At 56.0% G+C, this 24,302-nt stretch overlaps 1 protein-coding gene across 4 annotated transcripts in view; it reads left to right on the forward strand.

The window, feature by feature from the left end:
* ZMIZ1 (zinc finger MIZ-type containing 1) overlaps nt 1-24,302 on the forward strand; it is a 151,035-nt gene that overhangs the window by 67,365 nt on the left and 59,368 nt on the right. For 2 of the 4 annotated variants that reach the window (XM_055537392.1, XM_055537385.1), the window contains exon 1: nt 428-14,296. The exons of 1 other annotated variant lie outside the window; for it this stretch is intronic. The gene's annotated coding sequence lies outside the window, so the exon portion shown is untranslated. Of the gene's footprint in view, nt 1-427; nt 14,297-24,302 lie in introns of those variants that run through there. One more of the 4 variants, XM_055537401.1, reaches the window with a different exon arrangement.

The following is a 24,302-nucleotide window of genomic DNA, read 5'->3' on the forward strand; positions in this document are numbered from 1 at the left end:
CTCCCTCTCTCCTTCCCCCTTCCCGCCCTCTCTTTTCTTCTCTCTCCCCCACAGGTCCTCGCCTCTCCTTTCCTCTCGCCTTCATTTCCTTTGTCTTTCCTTTCCCCTTGGGACCACAGCTCCATGCACCATTGGTACCGCTGGCTGCAGCTCAGCTCTGCCGAGGTGTCACCTGCAGCCTCTTGCTCCGTCCTCAGGTTCACTCTCCTTGGGGGCACCTCCCAGTCCACCCCCAGACTGCCCAGCCCTGGGACGCACCCCCAGAAATAAATGCCTGCTGCTGTCTGGCGCTGTCCCCCTCCTGAGTACCCTCAGCCGAGGAAGTGACATAATTGCATGTTTTCCCATTTCCTCCAGGCTCCGTGTGGTCCCGAGCCCACTCTCAGATGTGCCGCCCAGATGTTTAGAATCACTGCCGCCCAATTAAGCGTCTGCCGGGAGGCCGGGAGGAAAGGGGCCGCGTGCGCGTGAAGGGCCCACGTCTGTGCAGACGGGGCCAGGAAGAGAGAAAATAGGAGCTCGCACTCCCCAGGCACAGACGGCGGGAAATTGTTTGCCATCGAGCTCCATGGGGGAGCCGAGTGCTGGCAAATGCGGCGAGACGCCCGCCCTGTGTGTGACTGTGAGCCGCGCCTCAGCATCTCTGGGGAGAGACTAGCCTACCCCCTGGGACAGGGCTTCTGCATCTGGCTCTTTCCTCTCACCCCAAACAGAGAGAGAACTGTGAGGGGAGAAAGACAACCGAGGAGAAGGGCACCACCCCTCTAGAGAGAGAGGACAGAGAGCGGAGAGGTGGCCCCTTCCATGGGGTCTGTTCCCTCCCAAGCGCTGCTGGTGCCCCAGTCTGGCCAAGGCTAGACGTCTGAGTTCAGGTCCCAGGCCTCCTCCTGGTACAGAAGGGGCTTCCTCAGCTTGGAAGACCCACGTGTCCACAGGACAGGAGGTGATGCCAAGAGTGATGGCATCAGGAAATACAGGGTGACTCGGGGATCAGAGAGCCCAGCACCACCAGTGGGCAGCCATGGCATGGGGGGCCACCTGAGGCCACGCGAGACACATACCCACAACTGCCAGGGCTTCCGATTCCATGACAGATCTCCTGAGGCTTTAACGTTGTCATGCATCTCCTATTTAAGACCCAGCGCTGGCCAGTCTAGCTGTGCCTGAGGGCTGGCTCTCAGGTGGCCAATGGGGGCTTGGAACTTAGATCATTCAGGACCAAGTGGGGATAGATTGATTCATGGCTGCTGGGAGGAGGGGTCTGTCTGTGTCTACGGCACTATGTCATTGTCATTGAGTACAGAAAGAGACCTCATGCTGTGTCCGCAGGGGAGGGCTGGCAGTGAGGAGCACCTGAACGGGGCGGAGTGGGGCAACAGGACCTCTGAAGGGTAGAAATCACCCATGTGGCATGTCTGGCCGTGGATGCAGGCCACCCTGGGTTTGCATCTTGTTCCCTGCTTTCAAGCTGTGTGACTTCGGGTAACTGACATAACCTCTCTGAGCCTTAGCAGTAGTACCAGGAAACGGGATGATAGCCATACCTCCCTCCCAGCTGTCTGTGATGTCTGGGGTGTTGAGAATTAGATAGATGATGTGGCGGAAGCTGTGCCTTGCGCGTGGTGAAGACTCAGTATCCATTTGCCATACATAGCGCAGCAAGACAGGTGGGTGGAGAGTACCCTCTCCCAAAAAATGAGCTGTGGGAGGAAGAAGGCTGGGTTGGGGAGGAGGATACTGTGTCCTGGAGAGAAAGGGGGAAGCAGGAGGACAGTGCCCTTTTGGAGGACAGTGGGTGTATAATAAGGATAAATAGTAAGTATCTGTAGTAGTATCGATTTAATTGCCACTGATACTGTTGGATGTGATTGTCAGACTGCAGAGGGCCTTCCCAAATCACCTGGCCTATTTTTATCTGAGGGGAGACTGGCACAGAGACGGGGCGATCTCCCCAGCATCCCTCATTGTGCCAGGGGCACGACCCGCCTGATAACAGCTGTTGTTATTTACTTGGTCAGTTGCTGCTGCTGCTGCTAAGTCGCTTCAGTCGTGTCCGACTCTGTGCGACCCCAGAGACGGCAGCCCACCAGGCTCCCCTGTCCCTGGGATTCTCCAGGCATGGACACTGGAGTGGGTTGCCATTTCCTTCTCCAATGCATGAAAGTGAAAAGTGAAAGTGAAGTTGCTCAGTCGTGTCCGACTCCTAGCGACCCCATGGACTGCAGCCTACCAGGCTCCTCCGTCCATGGGATTTTCCAACAAGAGTACTGGAGTGGGGTGTCTGACTCTTTTGTGACCCCGTGGACTGTAGCCCGCCAGACCCCTCTGTCCGTGGGATTTCCCAGGCAAGAATACTGGAGTGGGTTGCCATTCCCTTCTCCAGCAGATCTTCCCAAAGTAGGAACTGAACCCACGTCTCCGGGCGGATTCTTGACCAGTGAGCCTCCAGGGAAGCCCGAGCCTGATACAGTGCCTAACGCTGATGCTCTTCCCGTTACTATAGCAGCAGCACTGTTACTCCAGGACAGCTACTCTTACTGCTATTGCTATTACTCACACTAGCCGATTGCTTCTAGTGCTACCATTATTTTACTACTACTATGAATCAATTAAGTGAAGTTTTATTGAGTTCTTACCATGTTCCAGACGCTAGGCAAAATACTGCACAGACTTCCTCTCCTTTCATCTTTATAAAAATATTGAGAAGAAACTGAGACTCAGGTTAATTACTTGCTCAAGGCCACACAATTAGCAAGTGGCAGGGCTAGAATTAGACCCAGGCAGTCCCGCTCCTGCACACTTGGGTACCAGCTCAGACCGCCTTATAGAAAAAGGAAGGAGGCAACCCCGAGCCTGGATGAATGGAAGCCTGGATGCACCTGGAGAGTAGGGCTGCACGGGGATTAGCTCGCTGGGCAGCTGCCTTTGTGGAGGGATCTAATAGTCTCTCTCCTGCCTTGTTTCACAAGACCCGAAATCCCACTTTTCACATGATTTTCTTTGGATTAAATTACATGTCCCTCTGTCAGTGAGCCTTGTCCATTCAGTCTGTCATTTGATAAGAGCGTGGTGAGGGGTGGTAAGGCCAGGTCCCAGACTCAGGCAATCCTAGCTTCCCGTTCTAGCTGCTTGCAGGCTGGGCAACCCTGGGCCAGTCCCTTCATCGCCCATCTCCCAGTGGTGGGATGTCACATCTGAAGCGCCCAGCTCAGGGCCCCACAGGGTGGCTCCTCTGTGCTTCCCCGTGACTCCGTGGGGCCCTGGTCATACCCCCAGGTGCAGCACTCCTTGCAGATGAGGCCCCCACCCCCAAGGCCCAGGCCAGTGATGGCAAGAAACCAATAGACTGCATATAGAAAAAACCCCAGAATTCAGAGGCCGTTCATCCATTCGTTCAGCAAACAAGCGTGGAGCACCCCTGCGTCCTGGACCTATGCTGAATGCCTGGATCACGTGAGTGAGCCCAGTGCAGTCCTTACCTTCTAGGAGCTCTGGGCCTGATAGAAAGGACGAACGTGGGATAAATGCCTTCCAGTGATGATATAATCGTTATGACTGGCTCTATAGGAGCCGAGGGGGGCAGGGGGACTGAGCCTCGGAGCTTACAGAAAGCTTTCTCAAGGAAATGATCCTCACAGAAAGGCTCCCAGGAGAAAGTCTGCCCAAAGAGAAGGACAGAGAAAGGCATTTCAGGTAGAGGAAACAGCATGTGCAAAGGCCCCCGGTGCAGAAGGAATGTGGCTTCACCTGTTCTCTCTGCTTCTTCTGACTCTGTGCAAGATGCTTTTCTCTGAGCCTCAGTTTCCTCACCTGTAGAATGAGAACCGTTGCCCCCAGCTTCCCAGGGTTCCAGGCAACTGAGAGCTTAAAGGATATGAAGATGCGGGTGCTGGCACTGCCCCCCTAAATGCCTAGGGAACCTGGAGGCTGCCTCTTGGCTCCTGGCTTCCAACCACCCCTGACACTTGAGGCTTCTATCGGTACTGATTGTTCCTCCGCACAATTAGGTAATGAGGCCAAATTCAATTACACACCACGCTCCCAGGTCTGTCTGAGGCCCAAGGGGGGCTTGGGCTCCCTTTGCTGGGATGGGGGAAGGGACAGCTGGAGTCCTGCTCCCAGCGTTGGGCTTTCCTACCATGCATCCCAAACCACTGCCTGCACCCCAGATGTGGAAACTGAGCCAGGGAAGAGGCTCAGCTGCTTAGCCCCAAACCTCAGGGCTGATTTTTTTCCTCCTCGACAGCCCCAACCCAAGCTGAGGGCCCATGGCTTGTCCCACACCTCAAATTCATCACAGGAATCCTGGCTCCTCTCCCCCTGGACAAGACCCCCCACGTCAAGATTCAGATTCCCTGCCACCCTTGGACTTGTGGCAGTTTCTCCTCCCAGCTACATACTGGTACCCAGCCACTATTCAACACTTTGATTGGCATATGAATTCAGAGGGAGAACACACCTCCAGTAAAGTTGGATGAACCAGGGTTTGTAAATGTCTTTGAGGCACCTGCCAGAGGCATCCAGACAGGGGCAACCCTGGTTGAGGCTAGCACACAGGTGCTCTCAGAGACCATGCGTAAGGGCCTTGAGTGCCAATCTAAGGCGTTCGAATTTGAACTTGATCCTGACAGCCCTGGGGAGCCAGGGAAGGTTTTAGACAGAGAGTGATGTGATCATATTTGCTTTTGAGAAAGCCCAGGGTAGAGAAGGGACCTAGACCAGAGGCAGGAAACCAGGTTGGAGGCTATTCTCCCAGTCAAGAAACTATGGAGGTGAAATTGTGATGTATGCAGAAAGAAAGGGATGGATGGGGACTTTCCAGATATGCCCACCCTGGCTGCCTACAGGTTGGCCTTGGGAAGCTCATTTGGTGATATGGTGGCTCAGTGGTAAAAGAATCCGCCTGCCAATGCAGGAGAGACCGGTTGGATCCCTGGGTCAGAAAGATCCTCTGGAGGAAGAAATGACAGCCCACTCTGGGATTCTTGCCTGGTGAAGCCCATGGACAGAGATTCCCGGCGGGCTGCAGTCTGTGGTGTCGCAAAAGAGCCCGCCACGCCTGAGCGCGCACACACCATTGTTCTATGATTGCCTCACGAGTTATTGCTTCTGAAGATGACGCACGGTGCTTTTCAGGGTGGGCAGAGTCTTAACTCTGAATTCACTTAATTCTAAAATAGAGTGGTTGCATGGAGGTGTTTATTTCTCTTAGCAAACTCCTCGCAGAACAATTACGGCATGCAGAAAATTAAAAAGAAATTAAAGAATAGCTGAAATCTAACTTCCATGGGATAATAACTTGATGAATAACCATTATTCAACAAATGCTTGTTAAGCACCTACTGTGTTCCAAGTATGAGCCACTAGGGATTCAGCAGTGATCAAAACACAAGATTTCTGTCCTCATGGAACTCACAGTCTACCAAAACTGATGTGCTTATATTTACTTGGAATCATCTCTAGATTACTTATAAATCCTAGAACAATGCAAAAGCTAAGTAAATCATTATAAATACAATGTAAATGCTATGTTAATCGTTGCCAACAGGTAGTGAGTTCAAGTTTTGCCTTTTGGAACTTTTTGGAAAAAAAGTATTTTCAAAATATTCTTGATCCACGATTGCTTGAATCCACAGATGCAGCGTCCATGGTTATGGAGGGCAGACTGTATATCGTAAGCATCTTGCTTGGCCTGCTCCATCCTTTACAGGAAATCAGTGGGGGTCAGATCAATAGTGCCACTTCTTGAGGCCTTCCCAGCCAGAACTGGGGAGACAAATGCCCCCAGCAGAAATGTCCTGCATTTGCACTAGATGTCTTCACTGGGTGGAGAAGCTGTGGCCCGGAGAGACATACTGACCTGCCCTTGGTCACACAGCAAACCCCCAAGCCTCTCTCCCAGGTAGCATCTGTCTCAGTGTGGGACTTGGCTTCTGGGCTGAGGGGTGTGCTGTTCCCGCCTGCTGAGCTCAGCTCTGTGGATCCTGATTTCAACATCAGGCCTCCCACTCCTTGCCTTGCCCTGGCGGCCACTTTGGATTTCCCCCAGACATTCCTGTGTGGCCTGTCTGCTCACGTCCAGAGACCCCGGGGGTGGGGGACACCTGGGACCACACTGCATGAGTGAGGGAAGTCACTGGATCCTCTGGGCTGCCATGAGCAGGGAGCATGGGGCTGGAAAGGAGCAGGCACCTGGAGGGGTGTTCTCTCCCACGGGACTGTCAGGAGAGGCGGGTGGGCAGAACACCAGAGGACGCAGGGTTCCTGGTGAGATTTAATGGGCTTAGGAAGTTCATAAAACTGCTGTACTGCTGCCCAAGATGCACTGAGGTGCTTGGGCATGCTTCTCAAGCACCCTCCTCTCTTCTTACCTATCACAGCACCGCAGAACCAAGAGGGCCTCAGAAACCATAAGCCTACCATTGTGGGAATCCCCTCTCCATCCTCAGCTTACACACCTTGGATGACGAGGTGCTCACTGCCACCATGGGCAGCCCTGTCAGGAGCTCCTTCCTTCTTCTGAGCCCAAGCCTATCTTCTTTTGATGCCCCCATCTATCTTCCTGGTGCACGTGACCCCCTCCCCTGCCCGCCACTGTGGATGAGGAAAGGACAAAGGTCCAGGGTCTGGCCCCCAACCTCCCTGTGAGGAGGGGGAAGAACAGAGTGGGGCAGGCCATCCCCATCTGAATCCCAGCTCATAGAAGGAGACAGTGCATGGCCAAGAGCCCTTTAGAATGGTGAGTCCTCATGTGTCTAGGACTTTACAATTTGCAGAACACACCCTTGACATTACCGTTGGTGGAAACACAACACTGGGTGAGATGGCTTGGGGCTCTGGAATAAGCCAGAAGCCCTAGATTTAGTCTTATCTCTACCACTAACTGGCTGTGTGACTGGAGGAAGCCCTGGTCCCTCTCTGAGCCTCAGTTTCCTCATCTGAAAATTAAGACTAGGTTCTCTTTACTCCAGTGCTAAATGAGTTGGTGGTTCCAAACACGCAAGCAGAGGCTCTGCAGGGAAGGGCGCTGCATGTAACAGGCTGTGCAGGTTTCCGGGCACCCTGGAGTCAAGTGGTTGTTGGGGCATCCTGATTCAGCCTTGCTGGCCCCCACCCGCCGCAGCCTTGAGTCAGAGTGTCCGGACTGAAATCCTTCCCTCATCCGAGCTCCATTTCTTCCTCCACAGAGTGGAGGACAGCACCCTCCTGGTGCCTGCACGAGCCTTTGTCTGGGGAACATCAGGAGCGAAGTTGGCCGCCCCAGCCCAGACAGGGAGGTGTGTCGCCCAGCCAGGCATGCAGAGAGACCAACAGCTACAGAAGGAAGGGAAATTGCCTTTCCAACTGCAGAGAGTTCATGTCAGTCCAACTGGGGGGCTGTCCGGAAGCCCCCCCCCCCCCCGGGAAGCAATAAAACCCCAGGAGTGCTGAGGCACCGACATTCGAGCTGCCTTGGCCGTCCCATTCCTTCAAAGGCGACTCCAAAAATCAATGGGAAGAGATTCATTAGGGGCCTGGGTGGCGAGCTCCTCACCACCTCTGGCAGCCCCTTTGCTGACCTGAGCTTCCTGTCTGCACAGGCAGCTTCCACTGAGAACATCCCACGTTCTGGCAGACAGTACGTCGGGGACCCAGTCTCTGAGCAGCATCAGAGAGCAGAAGCAGGGCACCACAGACCCTACTGTTCACTCGTTCATTCCCTCATTCTTTTATTCATTCAGGTTGCTGGTCTGTGCTTCATTCACGCAGCAGATATCAAGCATCTGCTTGGCATAGTTTAGATCCTGTTGATAAAACATGTACAAAACAGACAGAAGTCGCCGTTGACAGGGAGCTTGACTTCTACCAAGGGAGACAGGGGTACCAAGAGAAATAATTGGAATAATTGATCATCAGTCAAGGAAGACCCTAAGTCAGGGAGGAATGGTAGCCACTGAGGAGGGCCTGCAGCTTTGAGCAGAGTGGCTGAGCAAGGCTTCCTGAGACTCAGGTGTCCCCTGGGTAGAGGCCTGCGGGAGGTGGGAAGTGAGTCTGGCCACCTGGAAAAGAGTGCTGGGGGCGTCTGCAGCCTGAAGTCAGGGAGACGGGAAGGAAATGAGGTCAGGAGGTGACAGGGACCCGGTCAGTCAGAGTCCTCTGGGGCCTTATAAAGACGTGGAATTTTGCAACTGACTGACCCGGAGCGGTTTAAGCAGAGGAATGATGAGCTGTGAACTTGGGTTTCGGCAGCGTCGCTGTGTGTATCAGGTAGTGGAGACGCCATAACAAAGTAGCCCAGGAGTAGCCTAAACAACGAGGGTTGTTTTGTCTCATGGCTCTGGAGGCCAGAAGTCTGAGACCCACGTATCGTGGTGGCAGGGCTGTGTTCCCGCAGAAGGCATGAGGGAAGGACCTCTGCCAGGCTCCTCTCTGGGCCTCTGGTAGTTTCCCGGCTCCTGAGAGCGGAACTCCAGTCCTCATGCGGCACTTTTCCTGGGTGCATGTCTGTCTCTGTGTCCAAATTTCTATTTTTTATCCAAACACCAGCCATATGGGGTTAGCTGCTGCTGCTGTTTGGTCACTCAGTCGTGTCTGACTCTTTGCAACCCCATGGACTGTAGCCCGCCAGACTCCTCTGTCCATGGAATTTTCCAGGCAAGAATACTGGAATGGGTTGCCATTTCCTTCTCTAGGGGATCTTCCCAACCCAGGGATCGAACCCACATCTCCTTCATTGGCAGACGGACTCTTTACCGCTGAGCCACCTGGGAAGCCCTATGACATTAGGGTCCACCCTAATGAACTCATTTTAACTCGATCATCTGTTGTCCTGTTTCCAGAAAAGGTCATATTCACAGGAACTGGGGGTTAGCACTTCAGCATCTTTTGGGGATGTGGGGACCCACAACCCTGTGGCCTCTCAGCCTCTTGAGAATGATCGCTGTATCTCTTTGATCCTCCCCGGCACCTGGTATTTGCTGGCCTCGCTCCTATTTTACAAAGGAGGAGGCAGAGGTCCAAGGAAGCCAAAGTGACTTGTCCAAGGCCATCAGCTAGTCAGTGCTTGTTTCCTAAGCCTCGGCCTCCAAATCCAGGCACATCTCCTCCCTCCACAACTCCTCAGCTAGCAGAGACATGGTCAGTGCCTTCCGGTCTTTGCTGAAATCCCTCCGACCTCTCTGTGTAGCTGAGAGGCTGTGGACATCCCCGTGACATGGGCAGACAGCCTGGGTGTGGCTGCCTTCCCAGCTGCGTGGGTGGAGGGGCAGGCAGCAGCTCTTAAAGGCAGAAGCCACCTGAGGGCCCGTTTCAGGCCTGGTTTCTGGGTTCCCGCCCCCGTCCTCTCTCCTCCTCTAGTCTGGCAGGAGGCTTTCCTGGATCCCCGATAACCTCACGACCGTGGGACTTCTCAGAGGTGCCCATTGAGTGTGGGGCAGGGGTTGGTTTTGTTTTCTTAACGAAATGATTGTAAGATTTGGGCTGATGCCAAATACAGACTGCTGGGAATGCAGCCTGAGTGGGGGATGAGGGCCCCACTGTGGGATACATCCAGGAAGGGTGGGGAGCAGTGGCAGGAGGTTCAGAGCCAGGGAAGTCTCATTCTCCACTGTCACCCCCATCCCCCCCTTCAGGTGGAGCCCTGGACAAGCCAGAATGCAGGATGGATGGTTAAATCGCATAGAGGCTAAACAGGAAAAAAGAAATACAAAGAAAGTAGACATTTCCTTATATGTAATATGGTGTGCTGGAAAGAATATGAGTCAGGGAGACACGACTCTTATCACAGTTCTAACTCACTGTGTGACTTTGATGATCACTCTCTGGAGTCCCATCTTGGGAATACAATCTGAAGGTTACTGGTGCAGACTTTATAGCCAGATGGCCGGTTAGTTTAAATCCTTCTGCCAGTTGTCTAACCCTCTCTGTGCCTCACTGTTCTCCTCTGCAGTGCGGAATTAATCATACTTCATCAGAGAGGCTTTGGGTGAGGATGGCATGTTGATACTTGGAAAGTGCCTAGAACTGTGCCTGGCAGTAGCAGATACTCTGACTCCAGGAGCTTTGTATGACTGTGGACAGAGGAGAGGCCTGGAGCCAGCTTGGGGCTCTCAGCTGGGTGTCCCCAGTGGGATTGTGCCCTCCCGCTGTCCCTATGTGTGGGTAGGGGCCCCAGGGCTGGCTGAGACTCCGGCACTGGCTGGCTGGGAGCCGAACCTCAGCTGGGCCTTCCTTCTTTGAGACTGTACGCGCAGAATCAAGGAGGCTGCCCAGGGTGAAGGAGGGAGGGAAAGAGGCAGAGGGAACAGGTTTAGTGAAGGACACAGGAGTTTGTGTCTTGACCCCTCAGAGGTGGGCAGAAGCCCCAGGAGAAGGTCCCTGAAGGCAGAGTCCCTGAATCAACTCACGCCCAGTGCAGCTGCTTGAGTCTTCCTGGGGCAGCTGAGCTGGCAGTGAGACAAATGCCCCATGGCCAGTTACCCCCCATATGTGTGTGTGCCTTTTCTGAACCCACTCCATGCCCCACATGCCCCTCCAAGCACCCTGAGAAGGCCCAGTTGTGTGGAGACAGATGGCCAAGCAGCTCCCAAGGCCTGAGCTCATGCCGACCACGCTCCCATGGACACCACGCGGGGCCTCCTTGTCTATTTCACTCTCCTTGCTGAGTGCTGGCAGAGAAGGCAATGGCAACCCACTCCAGTACTCTTGCCTGGAAAATCCCATGGATGGAGGAGTCTGGAAGGCTGCAGTCCATGGGGTCGAGAAGAGTCAGACACCACTGAAGCGACTTAGCAGCGGCAGCAGCAGCTGAGTGCTAGAGCCTGCATGGATGACATCCTTGAGTCAATGGGATCCTTGTTGAAACCTGCTGAATCAGCAAGCCCTGCCTGAGGAAGACCTGGCTCCGGATGACTCTGGGGTTCATTGTTCTGCTTCTCAGTCTCAGTTGGAGGGAACTGGGGCTTTGTATGCCCCTAGCCACCTCCGCCTCCCCCCACAAAGCCTTGCAGAGGAGGTGACCCTGCCTTGGGCCTGGGAACCACTTTTCCACTCACGGGGGACCTACATCCAGTGGCTTTGCTCTTTCATACTCATTGGCCTGGGCTGGAACAGGATCCAGGAGCCCATCCCTCTAGAGGTGAGCTGGGGAGGCCTGGAGGAAGCTCCTCCCACACGCCAGACTCCACCATAGAGTCACCCTCTGTGGCCTGGGTGGTCCTGTGGAGGTGGGCTCCACACGACAGGCTCCCTGGCTGGGTGAAACACCCTCCCTCCCGCACCCTCCAGTGCAAGCCACGGCTGCCTTCCTGGCTGCAGTGCTGTGATTTATTGGCGGCTCCTCCTCGCCAGGGCCCACGGCAGGAGGAGTTCAAACACCCGCAAGAAAAGCCACCAGCTATTGATCCCCGAATCGGGCTTCCCAAGCGCTCCCGGGCATTCATCAAGGAGCCATGGCGCTGGGGCCGCAGCTCTCCCTTTCTTCTTCCTTTCTTCTGCCTCCCAAGTCATTCCCCCAGGCTATGCCCCCCTCGCCGAGGTCACTCGGAGAGCTCGCCAGTGACTGCGTGCAGAGGTGGAGAGCGCCTTTGTCTGCTGCCTCTTTCCTGTAGATCCTTATCAAGGCAAGCGCCCAGGGGGTGGAGCAGGCCACTTTGGACCTTGGGCTTTTAAGAAAATCTTTGGAAGTTAGAGAAGTGGAGTTGGAATGTAGAATAAGTAGGGGGATGCCTTTCTGAAGCAGGAACTGGTCGGAGTATCCATGTTTCTCTAGGCTCTGGGCTGTAGTATTAAGAGCTTGCTAACCAAGTGGGGCTGGAATGGGACCAAGCAGGTCTTGAAATTAGCATGTGAAAACCCTAGCTTTGGCCTGGAGGCCTTCTGTGCAGGCTGGTGAATGGATTGTTGAAAACAATTTGTTTTCCTAATTACATAAATCTGCTAGCAGAGTATTTACCTTTTTTTTTTTCCCTCTCACCTGGGGAAAGTCTGTTGGTCCCAGGCCTGTGAAGTTTAAATAAGCCTATCAATACTCTTCTCTCACCCTATCTTGGGGCTCCTTCAAGAATGGGTTCTGGGGAGAGCTGAGAGATGGGGGAGGGGAAGGGGTGGGAACTGTTACTATTCCCAGGCTGGGCCTCCAGGTCTGTATTCCTCAGGTATTCCTCTGCTCAGTTCCAGTCCAAATTCTGGTTCAACCTACAGGAGTGGTTTTTCTGAGTTCAGTGCCTAGAGCCACATAGGTACCGATGTATACAGAGTATTTCAGGAATGAATCCGGAAGTTCCAAACATTAGGGTCCTTGGTGGCTCCCAAGGCACTAAGGACCAGGCAAATATTGTGAACTATCATTGCACAGAACTTCTGGGGGAAAGAATCCAGAAGACGGGTGTTCCGGGTATTTGAGGCCTTGGTGACTTGGGTTCTGTATCATCGAGGTTTGAGCCCTGACATCCTATTAAAACCAGATTTGTGTTAGAAAAACGGGTCTTAGAGACATCCGTTTCAATGTTTTCTGAAAAGTGGACCAAACTGTCTTGTCTCCTCTGCTTCTGGGTGTCACTGGCTGAGCACCGGGCTTTGGATAGGAGTCTGTGTTCTACGGGATCTGCAAAGCGAACTGGACCAACCAAAGAGAAGAATGGGAAGGTCTTCACTGGCCCCAAGGCTCTTCCCTCATGGGCTCTCAAACCCCTCTGTAGCTGCTTGGGAAGGCAGGTCCTCCGATGGATGTCTCAGTGAATACATGACTGTCCCTAAAGAAGCCATTGTAACTCAGGATGAGGGGAGGCTCCTCCGAGGATGGGAGACTGAGCAAAGCCTGGAATTTGGACAGAGCAGGAAAGTCCTTATGCTGGCTGCCCCCGGGTTGGCCCTGCAGGAAGGTAATGCCAATTAATCTCTCTTGCAGGAAGCTAGCTCTTGTCCAAAGGCAGCAAGTTATGAAGTATGAATTAATCCATTTAACCAGCCCCTCGGAGGGAAAGCCCATGACAACTGCATTTCCAAATGCCATCTCTGAAAGTGATATTTCAAGTGGCAGTGGGTGGGATTAGAGCCTGCTAACGATTTATGTCAAACAGGGAGCAAGAACATAATTTCTAGATAAGTGATTTGTTTCAGGCACTTCCAGGGCTGGCAGTAGGACAGACGGGAAGGTTTCCGGGCCAGCCAGAGCTCAGACTGAAAATAGGGGGCTGGTAATGGGGAATGAAGGAAGGAGAACAGGAGAAGCCAAGTCAACGGCTAGCAGACCTGGTCAGTTTCCCATGATCGCAAGGAGAGCAGTGCAGGGAAGTCTCATATAGAGGGAATTTTTCAAGACAATTCTGGCTGGTTTTCATTAGAGTGAAAGATGGGGCCCCACTTACCTTCCTAATTGTTTGGGCAGTTAGGTCGCCATTCAAGAAACTTTCACTGCGAGAGGGCGGGGCTGGGGGAAAGGGGCTTAAAATAAAGTTTGTCCCAAAGAGGATCGCGGTGATGGGAAGTGCCCACTGAAGAAGGAGCGAAGAATCCTTTGGGGTGGCAGGGCGGCGGCTTGGTTTCCAAGGGTGTCTGCTCAGCTCAGCGCCAGGAGCCCTTGCGACAGACAGGCTGGAAGGAAGAGGCCGCGGCCACCACAGGATGCAATGTCAGAAGGCAGCAGCTCCCAGGGCGGGGCAGGGCCGCGCGCAGCCGCCACCCCCGGCTTCCCTACCGCTGGTTCCAGGGCACAGAGACTCCCCGAGGTCAGCGAGCTCGAGCGTACGTGCGCCCGCTCACCCTGCCTCGGGGAATCCCAGGGGTGCCAGGGGCCTCTGTGCCAGGGAAGATGCCAGACCGCCTGCCTTCTCCGCCCCTTAGCCCGTTCCGAAAATCCTTTAAACCAGGTCACAATCCGGATGCCCCAGTCCCGCCCCGCCTCCTCTCCTCCCCCGGGGCCGAGGCCGCCTCCAGGCCTGCTCCCTCCTCCGCCCCCACCCGGCCTTGGACCCTTATTAGCATGACCACTTGGGAGGACTCTCCTGGGGGGCAGGAGACACCAGAAGTCATCCACCGGCTGTGCCTTCCCGGCGGCCCCCTTGGGCGGCAGCGTTCCGGGAGACCCACTCGTACAAGTGTTGCTTCCAATTAATTGCCTAGGCGGGGGAGGGAAGGGGGCCTGTCGCCGCCCCCGCCCGGAGGCTGGAGCGCCGCTCGTCGGGTCGTGCGTTCGCTCAGCGGCGGCGTGCACCAGCACCACCCCTGCGTGCAAGTTTGAAATGTGAGCTGCCTCAGATTCATACTCGCTCGCGCTCCCTCGCAGCAAAGTGGCTGGGCTGACGGTCTGCGCGCGCGAGTGAGTGCGGGCGGCGGGCTGCGGGGCGGGGGTGCGGACGGCGAGACTAGCGGGGCGGGGAGGGCGCGCTTGAGCCAGGGCTCCCTGGAGACGCCGAGGCAGGTCTGCTAGCCTTTCATCTTTCTCCCGCGCTCCTCCTCCTCCCTCCCCTCCCCCAGCCGCGGCGCGCCCGGCCTCCCCGGAGCCCCCAGCCCCACGCGGACGCAAGCAGGGTGGGTGGTCGCGCCGGCGGGGTGCGGGAGCGCCGCGCAGGGCGCGGGCCGTGGGAAGTTTCGCCGGCGCGCCCTGTGCGCCCCCGCCCCCGCGCGCCCCCGGCCCATCCCCGTCCCCGGAGGGCTGTCGCTTGCGCCCGGGCGCGCGGCTGGCTGCCTCCTCGGCGGCGGCGGCCCCATTAGCAGAGCCTCCGACTGTGATTGGTTTCGCCCGGGAAGCTGGAGACTGGCGATGAATAATTGATGTGTGCGGTGCGGTAGCCGGACGGCGGCGGCGGTGGCGGGCAGCAGCGAGCGGGAGCGCGGGAGCCGGAGCGCCCTCGGAGCGGGCAGCTCGGAGCGAGCGGGCGCCGGAGCCGCCCGGGCCCCCGCGCCGCCGCCGCCGCCCCGGCGCGGAGCGGGGATGCAGGCGGCGCCCGCTGCCTGCACGCAGCCTTTGTTCCACGCCGGCTGAACCCTGCCCGGAGTCGCTCGCTGCGGCCGCCCCCGGCCGGGGCCCAGCCCGCTGCGGGCGCCAGGGCGGGATCGCAGCCGGTGCAACTTCCAGGTAAGTGCGGGACTGGAGGGTCGGCGCCGGGGCGCCCGCGGGTCGGGCCGGGCTCCCTCCGGGAGCGGGGGTGAGTGTGCGTGCCTGTGTGTGACAGAGAAGGGCCGGTGCATTGTGGGTAGCGCCGTGTGCTGCATGGTGTCAGCCCGAGGCTTGGCGGCGAGAGTGGCACCGGCGTGCACCGGGCCGTTTTGTGCGCTCATACAGGGGCCCCTCATTTTCTCTGGGGCCCGGGGCCAGGTTGCTTCCCCTCCCACCACCCCCGCCACTCTCGAAGGTGAAGTGTTGGCTCTCCAGCAGACATTTTACAAGGCTGCGTCCTCAATTGGCTGCTTCTATTGCAAAAATCTGAATGGGCCAGGAAGCCTTCCGCGGAGGCAGCGGCCGAGGGTCCTTAACTTCAAGGTGCTCCTTTGTCAGGATGCAGCCCTGATGCTGACAGTGCCCAGAGACCCCGATGGGCGCTGGTGGTGTCACCATGGCTGCAGGGTGCCCTTCCGAGAGGTGGTGGGTGCAGAACATACTTCTGACAAATGTTTGCTGGGAGGCGGGCTGGAGGAGGAGAGATGGGTCTGCACCAGAGAGCAGGAAGGGGCCTTTCTGTTGTGCCTGACACCAGGCTGTGAAGATCTCATTTAAGACCTTGGAGAGAGGGTTTCTCAGAGGACTGCCTGGGCTGAAGGCCTGTCTCTGTGGTCGGGAGCACGTGGTTTTGGTGTTGGGGAAATCTTACAAACCTTGGCGCCTGGTGCACTAGATAAGCCTCTGATCTTGAGTCCAACTGAAAGCTGGCTGGGGTGGTACTAGGAGAGATCAGGCTGTCTTTCCCTGTCTTTCCCTCCCTTTGCACCACCTATGGGCTCCAGGAGACCATCATTCTCAGGATGGAGACCTAGGTTCCCTACCCTTGACCATCAGGCTGGACTGGCAGATGGTTGCTAGGCATGGCTGGAAACTCCTTCCGCAGGAATGTCTTGTAAGGCAGCTGGCGAGGAGTTGGCCCCAGAGAGCTTCTTAATGGCCCATCCTTGAGAGTGGGCCAGAAATCCAATTGGGGAGGGAGTTGGAGTGGGCAGGGTGATGGCTCCCTGAGATCAGGGTGACCCCAGATGGTTTATAGGGACTCAGCCCCTTCCAGTTCTGAGTCTCTGGGCTGGAAGGTCATCTCCCATCTGCTGCAGAATAGAAAGCCCTATCCCACGACAGGGGGTGTAGGGAGGTGAGCCTTGAAGTCCACGTGGCTACTAGTAAGCTTGTTCCCCTTTTTTGTGTGTATTAACCAGGCGGTGACTACCCCCACCGCTAGCAGGATTCAAGTCCCCTCCTGAGCTATTTTTACCCTGAACTTCCTTAGTGAGAAACCACCAAACAGTGATGCTTTGGTGAGAATCTGGGTCTTTACCGGAAGCAGCAGCCTGCACAGAGTTTGAGACTTGCTTCACTCTGCCATCTCCGCTCCCCTGCACAGCCACCTTCTCAGCAAGAGCCCCTTTGCCTCTTGTTCTCTCTCTCTCTCACGTACTGGTTCTCACCGCAGCCTGTGTGCTCAGGGACTCAGGAGCCCCATTTCAGATGGAAAATCTGATGTCCCTGAGACCACCCAGTAGGGGACCGAGAAAGCCAGTCATAACTGTGACCCGAGGGTGGCCTTGACTGTGAGCTCCTTGAAGGCAGGAAGGAGCTGTATGTTACTCATCACAGTATAGCCTGGTGCCAGCCACTGGGCCTGGCAGGTGGTGAGCGCTCAGTGACTCCCGAAGGAGTGCATGAGCAGAGAGCTGGTCGTGTGCTGCTTTCCTCTGTTGGAGTGGGGAGGTGATGGAGAGATTGAAAGCGTACTTCTGGTTGTAAGTCAGTGTTGGCTGAGCACTAAATCATCAGGCCAAGCTCAGTCCCTGGGAACTCTGAGATGGGTTCCAGGTCTGCTGTTAGCCAATCAGACTGAAAGCTCCCACACATGTTCAACCAGAACCCTACCTGGGAGCTTTCTGGGTCACACCCCAGGGAACAAGGATGGCAGAGCTCTGTTTAGAATCGCACTGTGGAGTATGGTAGCTACTAACCACATGTGGCTGTTTGTACACTTAATTACAAGCTTAGTTTCTCATCTGCACCAGCCACGTTTCAAATGGTCAATAGCCACATGTGGCTAGTGGCTACCAGACTGGGCAGGTCAAATCATAGAATATTTCCACTGGGGCCGAAAGTTCCACTGGATATCTCTGGCCTGGAAGGATGGAGACGTGAGGTAAGGATGTTAGACAGTGTGACAGTGCAGGAAGAGTCCATAGGATGCAGGGACCTTCCATTTTCCGACAGCCTCCCAGCAAGGGGGGTGTAGACAAGCCAGGTGCTCCCACTTAGCATGGGAGAAGGCCGAGATTCAGTTCTGCCCAAGGTCACCTAGTGAGTGGCATGAGCCCCAGGTCTCCAGCTCCTCTGCCAGAGCACTCCCACCCAGCAGAGGTCAGCCAGGGGTCACGGGTGGGCAACGGTCCCCGGAGCAGCCTCAGACCTCCCCAAGGACTGTCTTGGTGCCCGGTAGGCGTCAGTCTTTGTGAAGTCATCCATCGATCGGGCGGGAGAGCCAGCTCAGCCTCGCGTCCCCAGGAACAGAGAGTTCTCTGCTGGCAGAGCTGGAAGGAAAGGGAGACAGGCTCTCCAGGCGAGGGAGGTGTTTACCTTGATGGATGCGGCTTTGGTCCCAAGGGACAGGCAGCTCTTCTCCACAGGGGAGGACCCCATCAGCGGGCCTGTGGCCAGGTTCATTAGCTCCACCCCAGAGGGAGATGTGCAGGCCCCAGCCAGGGCTGGAAAGGAGAAGGATTGGGGGCCATCTGGCTGGCACAGGATGCCCTTTGCTCCTATCCTACCAGGGCCAGCTGCCCCTCATATCATGGGGCATTCAAGGTGCCACCCTTTCCTTCGCTTTCCCTGAAGCCTCAGCTGCAGGAGGAAACTCTCCCAGGGCCCAGCAGAGAGGCAGCAGCCTCACAAGGGAGCCTGCTCAGGGAAAAACAAGGCCACTACCCTCCAAGCACTTGCAGCCTCTCCAGGAGCTCCTGGGCCAGAGAGGTAAAGGGACTTCCTGCCCCCAGGTCACATGGCAGGGCAGGCTAGTGATGGAGCTAATGCCCACTCGTGGCCACTGCAAATCCCTGTCTGCCATTTTGAACTTGAAGTTTATATGAGATTTCACTGTGCCTTGCTTCACTTTCCTCCTCCAGCCCTATGAGATCACTTTGTCTCTGGCCTTGTCCTGAGGTATCCTGAGGTGTCCACCTGCTGTGAACATCAGACCTCACTGTAGCCTCTGGCTCCCCTGGGGCCTGAGCTGACTGAAGGAGGATGTTTCAGTAGGGGCTGGCCCTCCACCAGGGACCCCAGCACACCCGAAAGAGGCTCCTTAAGGCCCATCCAGGGGAGCTTGAGAGATGAGAGGAGCTCTGGGGAAAACCCCAGGTTCCCAGTCCCCTTGAGTGAGGTGGGGGCGGTGTTCAGGGCCTCTGCTTGCTGTGCCTTCCCCTGGAGCCGAGGTGGGCCACCTGGGGATGCTCACGCGCTCTTGGTCCCCAGCATCTGATGTGCTGTGTGCCCTTCACAACTGACTGACAGCCAGGCTCTGCCTCGGGCACCCAGAGCATCAGTCCGGGCTAGCCAGTAGCCCCAGACATGGCACAGATTCCTGCTTGGAGCCCCGAGATCCTTTTTAGTTCTCCGACTACCCCTTGGGGCAAAGGCAGGCCCTCCGAGTTCCTGGACTGGGGCTGAAGTCAGTTCTTCGTGCATATTTGGTGAATGAAGGTCAGGACTTTGGTCAGGACACCCACATTCCCTGAAGTTGCGACTCCCCAGTCGCCCTGAAGATTCGGTAGCTCTGGGGTACATCCCAGCCTCTGTGATCTGGCTTTGGTTCAGATAATTCCCATACCATTGGTGGCAGCATGGCTCCAGGGCCTAGCGTTCAAGTGATAACATCTAGGATCTGGTGCCAAATTAGTGTGACCTTTGGCAAGTCAATTCCCCTCTGGGGGCCTGTGTTCTCATCTCTGTACTGAGAATATTGCCCTGTGTCTCAGCTCTAAATGGTAGACTCCAATCCAAGAGTTAAACTACTGGAGTCTTGAGCTAGAATGGACAGGAGAGTGAAGAAGGCTTGGTCCTGCCTGTGGGTGCTACCTACCCCCAGCATCTGATGGTACAGCAGGTGATAGTAAGAGATGCCGGGATGAGGAAAACTGAATGAATAGTCTTGTGTTCCACGCTTCAGGAGCTGGAGAAGGAGGAAGGGAAAGTGGTGGCTTCGGGACTGGGATAGCCTGAAACTTCCCAGGCGGTCCTTGAATTTGGAAATGGGTAGAATTTGGTGTCTTGGGTGAGAAAGGAAATGAATATCAGCTGGGACGCGTAGGGAGGTGGTTCCTCCAGGTGAAGCAACAGAGGCGAGTACAGGAAGTGGAGTCGTTGCTGAAACAGATCTTATCCCAGGAGCACAGGTCTGATCCCCAGGGGAGGGGAGAGCTAGGGAGGAGCCAGGGAGACCTGTGGGACTCCCAAAGGCTTCCGGGAGCAGGGATGCTGCTGGCTTGAGGCAGGAATCTGTGCAGGGAAGTGGGAGAGCCCTGCGAGGTTGGAGCTCTGCTGCGGGAATGTCCCTGCCTCTGCTGACGCAATGGAAAGCCTGTCGTGTTGCAGGGTTCCTGTTCTGCGGTCGCCCATAGTGGGGGGCCAGGGCAGCCAGCTCTTCTGAGGAGCTCTGGGAACTTGGTGGAACTTGTCCAGGCCTCCCCTCTGCTCTTTCGTGGAAAAAAAAAGAGAACCTTGTTTGTGGAATCTGCCCCTAGTCCCTCGGGGGTTACAGCCACGCCCTGGGAGGGTTTAAATCTCTGTGGGCGGTTCCCTGGGGCTGGGACTGGAGGGGACAGGTGACAGGGGACAACGTCTAAACTGGCGGGATTTTGGCCTCACACCCTCTCAGTGCCCCCTCCGGGCAGAGCCTGAGGCAGCTGGTGATTTATAGGCACCCGGTCCACCTCTCGAGAGTGTGATCTGTTTAGCAGATTCATAGCTGTGCACGGAAGCCTTAGCAGCATCTGGTTCAGACCCTATGTGTGGGAGGGAGGCTGTGGAAAATGGGGGGCCACGTTTCAGAGGGGAGGGCAGAAAAGCCCAGGGGAGAGCCCTTCCTTCTACCATCTCCTCTCCACCCTGCGGCTTCCAGGCCCACCTTAAGAGTCACCAGCCAGCAAGCCTTCCCTAGTCCCTGCCCCCAGCACACACACACACACAGGACCTGTCTGCTGGTGGTTTATTTCATTTCTTTGTTCATCTTGGACCCTTGTCCACCAGGTGTCATCCACACTGGAAAGTGTGTTTGTTGCTTGGTCATGTCCGACTTTGTGACCTCACGGACTATATCCTGCCAGGCTCCTCTGTCCGTAGAATTTTCCAGGCAAGAACACTGGAGTGGGTTGCCATTTCCTTCTCCAGGGGATCTTCCCAACCCAGGGATCAAACCCAGGTCTCCTGCACTGCAGGCAGATTCTTTACCCATGGAGCCACCAGGGGAGCCCCCGTCATCCCCACTAGCTTGTACACTGTAGACAGGCCATCCATGACGTGTATCAGTGCTGGGTACTCAATATATGTCTCTTAAATGACCAGCCCAGGCTTAGGTGGGTCGCAGTGAAGGCAGTCACCCAGGAAAAAAAAGGAGAGTTCCAAGCTCTCAGGCCAGCTCTGGCTTCCCTAGGTGACCCTGTGATGTGCGGGAGCCCTCATCCTTCTCGAGGATCCCGCCTGTAGGAAGAATCACTGGCTGTCTGATAGAAAGGCCACTAGCCACAGGTGGCTATTTAAGTGTATGTTGGATAAAATTAAGTGAAATTCAGTGTTCAGACCCTCAATCACACAAGTCATATTCAAGTTCTCTGTAGCCCCATGGGGCTGGTGGCTACCAGATTGGGCAGCAGTGGCTGAGCATTTCCATCATCACAGAAGCTTCTGTTGGACAGTGCTGGAGGGTGTCTAAGGGGCCTCGTAGCTCTGTCATTGTGGATCTATAGGGAGGCTGGGTCCCACAGTCTCTGCCTGCCTCCTGCTAGGAGCTTCCAGCCCTCCCTCCATGCTGGGTCCCAGGGCCTCAGCCTGCCTCCTGCTGGGAGCTGCCAGCCCTCCCTCCATGCACAGGGCCCTGGACTTTCCCCACTGTTCTTTCTGTGAATCACCGGGCCCTGCAGGACTTCCCTGTTTCACCACGCCCCCACCCCGGGCTCTTCAGCGAGGCCTCCCAGCGTCCTTCCCAAGACAGCGTCAGGGGAGTAATTATGAAACCCACATCTGTCATTTACTGGGTGACTTTGGGCAAGTCACTTAACTTCTCCAAGTCTCTGTCTCCTAAATTAATAAAACAGAGCTGCCTGTGCCCGCAGGGTTGCGGCAGGGAGTAGATGAGAAGGGGCTTCGGGCGGTTAGTGTCTGGCACATAATAATTGCTCAGTGAGTGGCAACTCTTATTACCATCAGGTTTTGACTTAATACCCTCGAGGCATGTGATCAGCTTCCAGAGGAACTGGGCTTAGGGTTTCTCTTGAGTTCTCCAGCCCAAGAGCCTGGGTCGCACCACACCTCAGGCCTCAGTTCCCTTGTCTGTAAGGCGCTCCTTGAACTGTGTGTTGTGACCCGAGACCTAGCCATGCAGAGCGGAGGGCGGGCTGTCCAGGGGCTCCTGCCCCTCTCCTGTGTGGCCACTGTAACGGGAACCTGCGAAGAACAGGGGAGCCCCAGGGATGCCAGTGTGCCTGCACTCATTCTGTCCTGAGAAGTCCTGGGCTGCCCTGCAGGCAGCTGTCTGTGTCCTAGCCCTGGAGCAAGGGCAGGGTGGGCGGGGGGAGCCCAACATAGGTGCCCACTTTCATGTCTCTCTTGGGAAAGGAACTGTACGCTACATTTTGGACTCCTCTAGGCGGCTTGTCCAAGAATGCCTCCCTTCTGAGGTCCATGGATAGTTTGTTGGGATCCGTGAGCCCCCAGCCTGTGTGAAGTGCATCTGCCAGGCAGAGGGTCTGTGAGCTGCATTGTGTGGACGTGGCCTCGGGGGCCAGCAGCCCGGCGGAGGTGGACTGGCAGGGTAAGGCCCGCGGGTCCAGGCCCAGCTTCCAGCTGTCCGGAGGGCTCCTGGAAGGACACTCAGTGAAAAGAAATCCTCGGAGATGGGGGAGGTCCCAGGAGCCAGTGAGCTGATTTGTCTCACACCTTAGGGCTTGACAACAGCTGGCGGCTGGGTGCTGGACTCTGGAAGGCTGGACAGCATCAGGCCCAGCCTCGGAGTCTGAGGCAGCCACAGTCTTGGGGATCAGACCTCATGCACCTGGGGCTGCAGGGCCAGGTCACATGGCTTCTGAGGGATGTGTCTCCTTGGGGAGAATTTTTGGAGGAGGTGAGGGCTGGGTATTCCCAGAGGAGTGGGTATGGAGAGGCGTTCCGGGTGGGGAGGGCATGGTCCTCCCATGGCTCCCTGCTATTAGGGACTGGAGGCCCTCACGCCTCAGAGGCTACCCCTCGCACCCGGGCCCTGACATCCTTGTTCACCAGCATCTCTCCCCCTTCTCTCCTGTTTGTTCCACACAAGTTCCTCTAACCCCCTCTAAGCCTCAGTTTCCTCATCTGTAAAATGGGGGAATAGCACCCATCTCATCAGGTCGTGGAAAGATTAAAGAGTATATTCTAGCTGCAGCTTGGAACACAGCACTGGGACCTGCTCAGCCCAGAGTAGGCATCAGCTGCCCTGCTGCTCCATCATAGGTTTCCTTGTGCTTTGCTGGGCCCGTTCCTCTGGGGACACACCCTCCTGCTTCCCCTCCTCATAATCCTCCATCAGAGCCCAAGTGTGCCCACGTGCTTCCCCACTCTTCCCTCCACCTTCTCCTTGGTCCTCGCCACAGGGCTCCCTCACCGTTTGCTGGCTTCAGCCCTCATCTGCTTTTCATTAGCCAGCATCAGGTCCCCAAAGTTCCTGGGCAGTTTTGGAAGGCCCTGGGTCAGCGGAGGACAGACACCACCGTCCTGAGGGGGCTCAGGGCAGTAGCACCCAAAGCAGAGGCAACCCCCCACCCCCCACCTTATTGGACCCAGGGCAGCCTTACCACTGGGTCTCTAATGACTTCTGCCCCAGGGAGACAGCCCAGCCCATGGAGCGGGGCACTCAGAGGTCAGCATCAGGACAGGAAAGCGAGCAAGGACCAAGTGGTGGCTTCATATTTTGAGCATAGGCCCTGGCTCCTGCTGTCCAGGCCACTTTGATCCTTGAAACAGAAATGGGTCCTCCACTCTCTGAATGCCCCTGCCCCAAGGTGCCACTGAGCAGAAGAGGGATCATCACCACCCATCCACCCTCCTGACCCCACCCTGCACCCTGGGAGCAGTCCCCACAGCCCACCCACCTCCCTGGAATTAAGCCTCCCAGCATCAGTCCCGTCTGGGGCCGATAATCCTCTCAAAGCTTTGTGTGGTGTTATACCTTCTCTGAGAAATACGTTTGATGACCTGGATAAGATCTTTGTCCTCGGGTTACAGCCCCGCCATGGAGGTTTCCTCTCAGGTTGTGGCTTCCTGATGAACGTGGGGGTGCTTCCTGGGATGGGTCTGGCCACCCACAGGCTGGGTTCCCCAGATGCCTCCCTGACCTTAAACACCTGTTACCTGAAGCCTTGCTGGCACCCTGCCCAGGTGGTCAGGAGCTTGTGATTCCCCTTAGCCACTGAGTTGCCTCTTCTGTAAAATGTGGGCCCCCTTACTTTATAGGAGTCCTGGAGCAGGCGTCCTGCCAAGGCACTGCACTCATGCCCTCCACACGTGTGCGCACGCCTGTGCCCTCTCTGGATTCACTGTGAGGTTTGCACGGGAATGTTTTGTTTCTTCAAGTTCATGAAGCGCATGTGCGCTCAGTCGTGTCTGACTCTATGTGACCCCATGGACTGGAACTTGCCAGGCTTCTCTGTCCATGCAATTCTCCAGGCAAGAATATTAGAGTGGGTTGCAATTTCCTACTCCAGGGGATCTTCCCTAAACTCAAGGATTGAACCCACCTCCCCTGCGTTAGCAGGCAGATTCTTTGCCACTGCGCCATGGGGGAAGCCCCTCCAGTTTGTGGCTATAGCTCATTCAAGTTTGTATCTTCTGCATCCAAGTAGGCAAAAACTACACATTAGTATGTTTTGAATGAATAAACGAACAACTGAAGAGCTGG

This window comes from Bubalus kerabau, chromosome 1 (assembly GCF_029407905.1).
Source record: "Bubalus kerabau isolate K-KA32 ecotype Philippines breed swamp buffalo chromosome 1, PCC_UOA_SB_1v2, whole genome shotgun sequence".
In the NCBI taxonomy this organism is placed as follows: domain Eukaryota; kingdom Metazoa; phylum Chordata; class Mammalia; order Artiodactyla; family Bovidae; genus Bubalus; species Bubalus kerabau.